Genomic DNA, 7,714 nt, shown 5'->3' on the forward strand with positions numbered 1-7,714 from the left:
TTTTTTGAAATAGGGTCTTGCTCACCCAGGCTGGAGTGCAATGGCATGATCATAGCTCACTGCAGCCTCAACCTCCTGGGCTCAAGCAATCCTCCCACCTCATCCTGTAGGAGAGCTGGGACCACAGGCACATGTCACTACACCCAGCTAATTTTTGTATTTTCTTTTTGTAGAGACGGGGTTGGGGGGGTCTCACCATGTTCCCCAGGCTGGTCTCAAACCCCTGAGCTCAAGTGATCTGCCTGCCTTAGCCTCCCAAAATGCTGGGATTACAGGTGTGAGCCATTGTGTCTGGCCTCAGTCCTCATTCTTGAGGAGTGCTGTGGAATGAAGGTCTGTCTTCTACAACTTCTTCAAGCTAAATTTGGGTGTTTACATGGGGCCTTATTAGAGGAGTGAAATTTTTCCCTAACTAGTTTTAGATAGGTCTGGTTATCTCCTGGATGCAAATCTAGCTGTTTATATCCCTGTATGACTTCGATTCAATTTATTTATTTATTATTTTTTATTTTATTTTTGAGATGGAGTCTCGCTCTGTCGCCCAGACTGGAGTGCAGTGGAGTGATCTCAGCTCGCTGCAACTTCCGCCTCCTGGGTTCAGGTGATTCTTCTGTCTCAGCCTCCCAAGTAGCTGGGATTACAGCTGTGTGCCACCACACCCAGCTAATTTTTGTATTTTTAGTAGAGATGGGGTTTCACCATATTGCCCAGGCTGGTCTCAAACTCCTGACCTCAAGTGATTCACCTGCCTCAGGCTCACAAAGTGGTGGCATTACAGGCGTGAGCCACCACGCCCTGCCGGCTTCAATTTACTTGGACACAAAAGAGATGAGACAGTTTGAGAGACAAGGCCCAGAATCAAGAGAAGTAGGATGGCAGCTAAAGAGCCCAGGAAGAGTAAAAACCAGATGAGATTAGGGATGGTCTATTTTATGATCTCCCATATTCCCCGAGCATTTGTGCCCTTTTTGTTTAATTGGTGCAACCACTTGACCTGGTCATAGATAAATTTAATATCTTTTTCTATTAATGTTGAATTATTTACCAAAGTACAACAGGAAGAGTTAGTGACTACACATATCCCACCTTGTTCTGCCAAGAGGTAATCAAAAGCCAGGTGATTATCAAGCACGGTATTGGCTAATGAGTCTGGGAAGACTTTGAGGCAAGTGAGAGCATCACCAGTCTTGTAGGTTAGAGTTTCTATAATTATTGTGAGGTTGCACAGGGTAACCTCATGCTAGGCAAGCCTTCCCCAGGGGGCAAGGAAACTGCCCACTATCTCAATGCCAGCCAGAATAAGTCTAAATGCCCTTTTATTCTTTGGGCAAAGGAGGATAGGAAACAAAGATGTTGACTTCTCTGGAGATCAGGTGCCTCAGGTGCACTATTCTTGATGCCTTGCATTTTCCAAACAGTAGGCTCTGGATAAAACAAGGTGACTCCAAAAGCAAAGATGAGAACAACTATGGCCTACCACCTGGTGGAAGGCACACGCAGGTCCAAGGTTGAGGTTTTTTTTTTTAAGCCGGGCGCGGTGGCTAATGCCTGTAATCCCAGCACTTTGGGAGGCGGAGGTAGGCAGATCATCTGAGGTCAGGAGTTCAAGACCAGCATGGCCAACATGGTGAAACCTCATTTCTACTAAAAACACAAAAAAATTATCCAGGCATGGTGGTGTGCCCCTGTCATCCCAGCTACTCAGGAGTTTGAGGCAGGAGAATCATTTGAACCCAGGAGGTGGAGGTTGCAGTCAGCTGAGATCGTGCCGTTGCACTCCAGCTTGGGCAAGAAGAGGAAAACTCTGTCTCAAAAATAAAAATTAAAAAATAAAAATAAAAAAGGCCGGGCGCAGTGGTTCAAGCTTGTAATCCCAGCACTTTGGGAGGCCGAGACAGGTGAATCATGAGGTCAGGAGATCGAGACCATCCTGGCTAACACGGTGAAACCCCATCTCTACTAAAAAATACAAAAAACTAGCCGGGCGTGGTGGCAGGCGCCTGTAGTCCCAGCTACTCAGGAGGCTGAGGCAGGAGAATGGCGTGAACTCGGGAGGCGGAGCTTGCAGTGAGCTGAGATCCGGCCACTGCACTCCAGCCTGGGCGACAGAGCAAGACTCCGTCTCAAAAAAATAAAAAATAAAAAAATAAAAATAAAAAATAGCAAGAGTGGACTCATCAACTTTTGGGGCTGCCCACTTGAGTATTTTGCTAGCTAACACCAGCTATTTTCTCAGCTCAGTGGTTCTCAGACTTCATTGTGTATCAGGATCCTCCCACCTTAGCATCCTGAGTAGTTGGAACTATAGTTGCACGCAACAATGCCTGGCTAATTTTTTTTTTTTTTGTAGAGACAGGGGTCTCACTTTGTTGCCCAGCTTGATCTTGAACTCCTGGGCTCAAAGCAATCCTCCCACCGCAGTCCTCCTAAGTGCTGTGGGATTACCAGTGTGAGCCGTTGTGTGCCGGGTCAGGATTTTAAATAATGATGCAACATGGTTAACATTTACCTCCTGCTGTTTTTATAGTATGATACCAAGGCTTATTAAATACTATAGGCATTCTCTTCTAAGATCTCAGGGGAAAACCTATTTTATTTACATGTGTATTATACAAGATATATATCTCACATTTAGCAAAAAATGCAATCTAAAGATCATGATCATGGCTCATTGTTCCTTGACTTTGATGGGGATAATTGCAAGGCTGAGATTTTTCTCTCCATGTGGGTTCTCATCATTCAGCAACCAGCAGCCAGTTAAACTTTGTTCCAAAACAGTAAAGGCAGAAGCTGCCAAGAATCTTCAGGCTCAGACTCCAGCACCCACACGACATCATTCTGCCACATTCTATTGGTCAAAGCAAATCACGAGGCCTGTCTAGATTCTAGGCCATAGAGTAATAGAGTCTACCTTTTAAGGAAGGAGAGGCAATGTCACAGGTCATGAAAACAAGGATTCATGAGGCTCATAATACTTTAGGAGTTATTATTATAACAATCTGCCACAGTTGGAGAGTGCGAATTATTTTGCTACATAGAGCTTTGATCGACTAAATATAAAATACTCTCTAGAAATTAGCATCTTTTTCTTTTAAATTATTCAAGGAAATTCTTTATCATAAATCTAGTAAATCTTTAATCAGCATAACATATATTCCTGAGCCAACTTGAACCATTTTCATTGTACCTAAAAAGTAAAACTGCTGAAACTTCATCTAGAAATTGGCAAGAACTTTGCATTTTTCTTCTCTATTTGAATTCCGTGTCTGAAGTGTAGGACTGTCAGCACTATACACACTATCTGAACACTAATTAAAGGGGGTATTTATAAAAGAGAAAAAAAAGAAGTGATTTTCATCCTGTATAAGGCAAAAAAGAAAGTAAAAATTTTAAACACAGCAAATTTCCCTTAGATCTGTTCTTTTCTACTGTTTATTGAACACTGACTCATTCTATACTTCTTTCTTTCTTTCTTTCTTTTTTTTTAGACAGAGTTTCACTCTTGTTGCCTAGGCTGGGGTGCAGTGGGGTGACCTTGGCTCATTGCAACCTCCGCCTCCGGGCTTTAAGCGATTCTCCCCTCTCAGCCTCCCAAGTAGCTGGGATTACAGGCATGCGCCACCATGCCTGGCTAATTTTTGTATTTTTAGTAGAGATGGGGTTTTACTATTGGCCAGGCTGGTCTTGAACTCCTGACCTCAGGTGATCCACCTGCCTTGGCCTCCCAAAGTGCTGGGATTACAGGCATGAGCCATCATGCCCGGCCTACTTTGTGATTTCTTAAGAAACAATACGTGCATCTGTATTGAGTTGCTGATGAATTTCAATGTGAATAACATTTATAGTTTCTCTTAATTGTCTTAGCACCTGCAGGTGTCTATGATTATTTTCTTTATTTATACTCTCCTTAACTACAGTGAGTCACTATTGAGTTTTGGGTAGCAAATTTAGCTTTAAGTTTCAGCTCAGCTGAAGCTAAATTCCAGAAAGAAAGAAAACAGTCTTGGGGTTGGGCGACAGAGTGAGAATTAGTCTCAAAAAAAAAAAAAAGTCTTTGCATTAAATGGTTACAAAATTACCTGCAAATTTATAGGATGATAACAATTATAGGGATATAATAAGCATGAAATGCAAAACTGGGATATTTCCCTGGGCTTCAGACTTCTTTTCCTTTCTTACGGTTTCTGTATATTTTGGTTTTTTATCCTACTTATTTCATTAATGGCAGGACATCAAGTATACAAGAACATAAAGATTTGTTTCATCTATCAAATGCAAGTTTGTATTAGGTAATCTCTTTGATTCTATAATTTTATTTGCTATTATGGGAAACATTTGTGATTCATCCATGCAAGTGTTGAGTCTAATATTGACACTAAAGAATGTTTTGTGAGCAGTTTTCTTTTGTAAATTCAACTGCAAGGTTATGAGATCCTAATTATGAGATTCTAATTCTCTTAATAACTCCTTAAGAATAGCACCCATGAAGTAACAAATCTGCCTAAGACTTCTATGACACTATAATTGCGATGTCAGAAAATTCTGTTCTCTACCCATTGTGATTTCAGGGGTTCTAGAAAACTCCTCTCTACAAAAACAAAGCTTTCTTTCCCTCTACAATAACAGATAAGACTGGAGACCTTGTCTTTCCATCACTGTTAGAGTAGCACTGAGGTATAATATCCAAACTGTTTTAGAAAATGTAATAAATTGAATTACATTCACACTGGTGTATAGAAGTATAACATCATAATGCATTTTTGATAAAGGGTAAGATACAGCCTGGGAAGGAAACATATTAGTTTGTGTCATTTCTGGTAATAAATATCACTGCTTTATGACCTGCATGATGGCATGGTATTATCTTTCGTTTGTTCAATATTTACCTTCCAGGTGCTTCAAGGTGTGTCCTAGCCAAGTAGGTAAAGCTGGCAGGTGGGGTAATGTCCCAGGTCAGGACTCACATGTCTATCTCATTTGGCTCCATTGTCTATTTCACATCTGCCTTTGTTGTCCAAATCCAGCCTTTGTTGTCCAAATCCAGAGTATGCACATGGTAGGTGGAGGAATTTCCAAAGAAAACTGGGCTTATTTTTGAGACAGGGGAATAGGGTTTATTGTTTCTCAAAACAAATGCTCCTGAAGTCACCTGGAATATGTTCTGAAAATAAATTGATTTATTTCTGTTTTGACTTTATATGCAATAAATTGTATGGGTCTCCTAGAAATGAAAACAGATCATGCCAGTCAGATGAGGTCCATAAAAAACAAAAACAAAAACCAAACACAGTCACAAGGAAATTAGTTGAACCATTAAAGTGTAAGATCACAAAAATGCTTCCATACATTTTAATTTTATTATTATTTTTTTGAGACAGAGTTTCGCTCTTTTTGCCCAGGCTGGAGTGCAATGGCATGATCTCAGCTCACTGCAACCTCCGCCTCCTGGGTTCAAGCGATTTCTTCTGCCTCAGCCTCCCGAGTAGCTGGGATTACAGGCGCGCACCACGATCCCCGGCTAATTTTTATATATTTAGTAGGGACAGGGTTTCTCCATGTTGGTTAGGTTGGTCTCGAACTCCAGACCTCAGGTGATCTGCCTGCCTCAGCCTCCCAAAGTGCTGGGATTACAGGCGTGAGCCACCGCGCCCAGTCTGCTTCCACTCATTTTTAAAAAGAACTTACTGAAACCAAAATATGAAGCCTTTTGGGAAATGCTAACCTAGACTTTTTAACTAATGTGTGGTATTAAAAAAGCACTTGATGATAGAAGAAAAAAAAAGCACTTGATGAAGACTCGAGAGTCCTGGTATTCAAGTTCAGGCTATTTCGTCAACTACCTGAATGACACTGAGCAATCCAATTAAATCTGCTTGTTCAAAGATCGATTTAGGCATTATCATTCTATGGTGCCATTCACTGGTCTTACCTTGAGCTCTAAATCCTGTCTTGACGTCTTAATTTTTATTAAAGGACATCTGCTACAGTTTCAACTGGCTTGTGCATTTAGCAAAATGTGCATTTCACAACTGCATAAGCAAATTAAGAAAAAACAATAATCCTTACTGATATACACATGGATCTTACTACCTTTCTATAAAAAGTTAGGAATAGGCTTGCTGTTTTTATTGAGATCATTAGATTTCCTCAGCCTGGCCCAAGGCAAGGCTTCTAAAACTATGATGTTTGTACAGGTAGCCTCACACCTCTCTTTCTTCACCTCCTCCTACTTCCTCATAGTGCCTTTGCCCTGACCCCAGGTGTCTCTGCTTTCACAATACTCTGCAAGCTGCCAAACACCCACCTCCTTCTCACCCCCTTGTGCCCACTGTTTTGTTCACTCTTTAGTACACAGTGCCTCATTATTAAAACTCCTTCTTATTTATAAAAACCAATGTTCATTCTTGAAGTTCCCAACTCAGTGGATATGAGGAAAACTATTAGATTAAAAGAATTAATATTAAGTTGTGAATAAATCTACAGCTCATTTTACAGAAATGTAATTGGTGGAATTACAGACTTAATAGCAATGTAAAAAAATTTTAGGGAGTGCAGGGAAATTTAGGAAGGTACAAGTCACTTAAAGGGCCTGTTTGCTTTATAGCCTTGCTGCTTCAAGTATGGTCCTAGGATCAACAGCAATGAAATCAGCTGGGAGCTTGTTAGAACTAAGAACCTCAGTTCCACTTGTCAGAATTTGCATTTTAACAAGATAGGGGAAACTTGGGGTAGTTTGTATGTATTTTAAAGGTTGAGAAGCACTGGTTTATAGTATTCCAAGTACGCAAACACCTTTTCTCCTCTTTAAAGTGGGGTCAGCTGTTGGTTCAGTTCAGTTTATTGCTAATCTCTTTTTTTTTTTTTTCAAACAAAAGGTTTTACATATTTATTACTGAACCAGCCTGGTAGTGCAGAGCATATTCATCAATACTAATTTTTGCAATTAAACATGTCCAACTGTCCAGATAGTGGTTACGTTTCTAGCTTGATATGATCAGATGATAGTGACCTTGATACTGAATGGATGTGTGTGCCATCCCATTTACAAATCCTTATAGACCCAGCTTGGTTCTTCTCCAATGTCTCCTTTTGGTGTTGTAGCTGATTACCAGTTTCCATCCAAATCCACTGGGGAATGAGACAGTTTTCCTTTTGTTTCTTGGCCAGGAATTACTTGATCCTGAAAGTCTTGTGAGAAGACATGGTGAGAAATGTAGTCCTATTATTAATCTTTAAAATATATGTTTATGTTGCATACATTCTTATATTTATGATAATTTTCATAACATTTAAAAAAATATACATTTATATAAAAGGCAGGCCAAGCATAGTGGCTTATGCCTGTAATCTCAGCACTTTGGGAGGCCGAGGTGGGTGGATCACCTGAGGTCAGGAGTTCAAGACCAGCCTGGCCAACATGGTGAAAACCCGTCTCTACTAAAAAATACAAAAAATTAGCCAGGCGTGGTGGCGGGTGCCTTGGGAGGTTACTACTTGGGAGGCTGAGGCAGGATAATTGCTTGAACCCAGGAGGCAGAGGCTGCAGTGAGCCAAGATGCACCACTGCACTCCAGCCTGAGCAACAGAGCAAGACTCCGTCTCTAAATAAATAAATAAATAAATAAAAGGCTTGGTCATACGTATGAGCCAGTAAAACCAACAGGAATCTGTTTTCCCCTAGAAAGTCTATTAACCAAGAATACAAATAGGAAAC

The 7,714-nt window shown here is 40.7% G+C and overlaps 1 pseudogene; it reads right to left on the bottom strand.

Annotated features, from left to right (window-relative positions):
• Positions 1–6,836: 6,836 nt before the first annotated feature.
• LOC116418801 lies at positions 6,837–7,203 on the bottom strand (annotated as a pseudogene).
• Between the last annotated feature and the right edge of the window lie 511 nt (positions 7,204–7,714).

The sequence above is a fragment of the Piliocolobus tephrosceles genome, chromosome 1, assembly GCF_002776525.5.
Source record: "Piliocolobus tephrosceles isolate RC106 chromosome 1, ASM277652v3, whole genome shotgun sequence".
In the NCBI taxonomy this organism is placed as follows: domain Eukaryota; kingdom Metazoa; phylum Chordata; class Mammalia; order Primates; family Cercopithecidae; genus Piliocolobus; species Piliocolobus tephrosceles.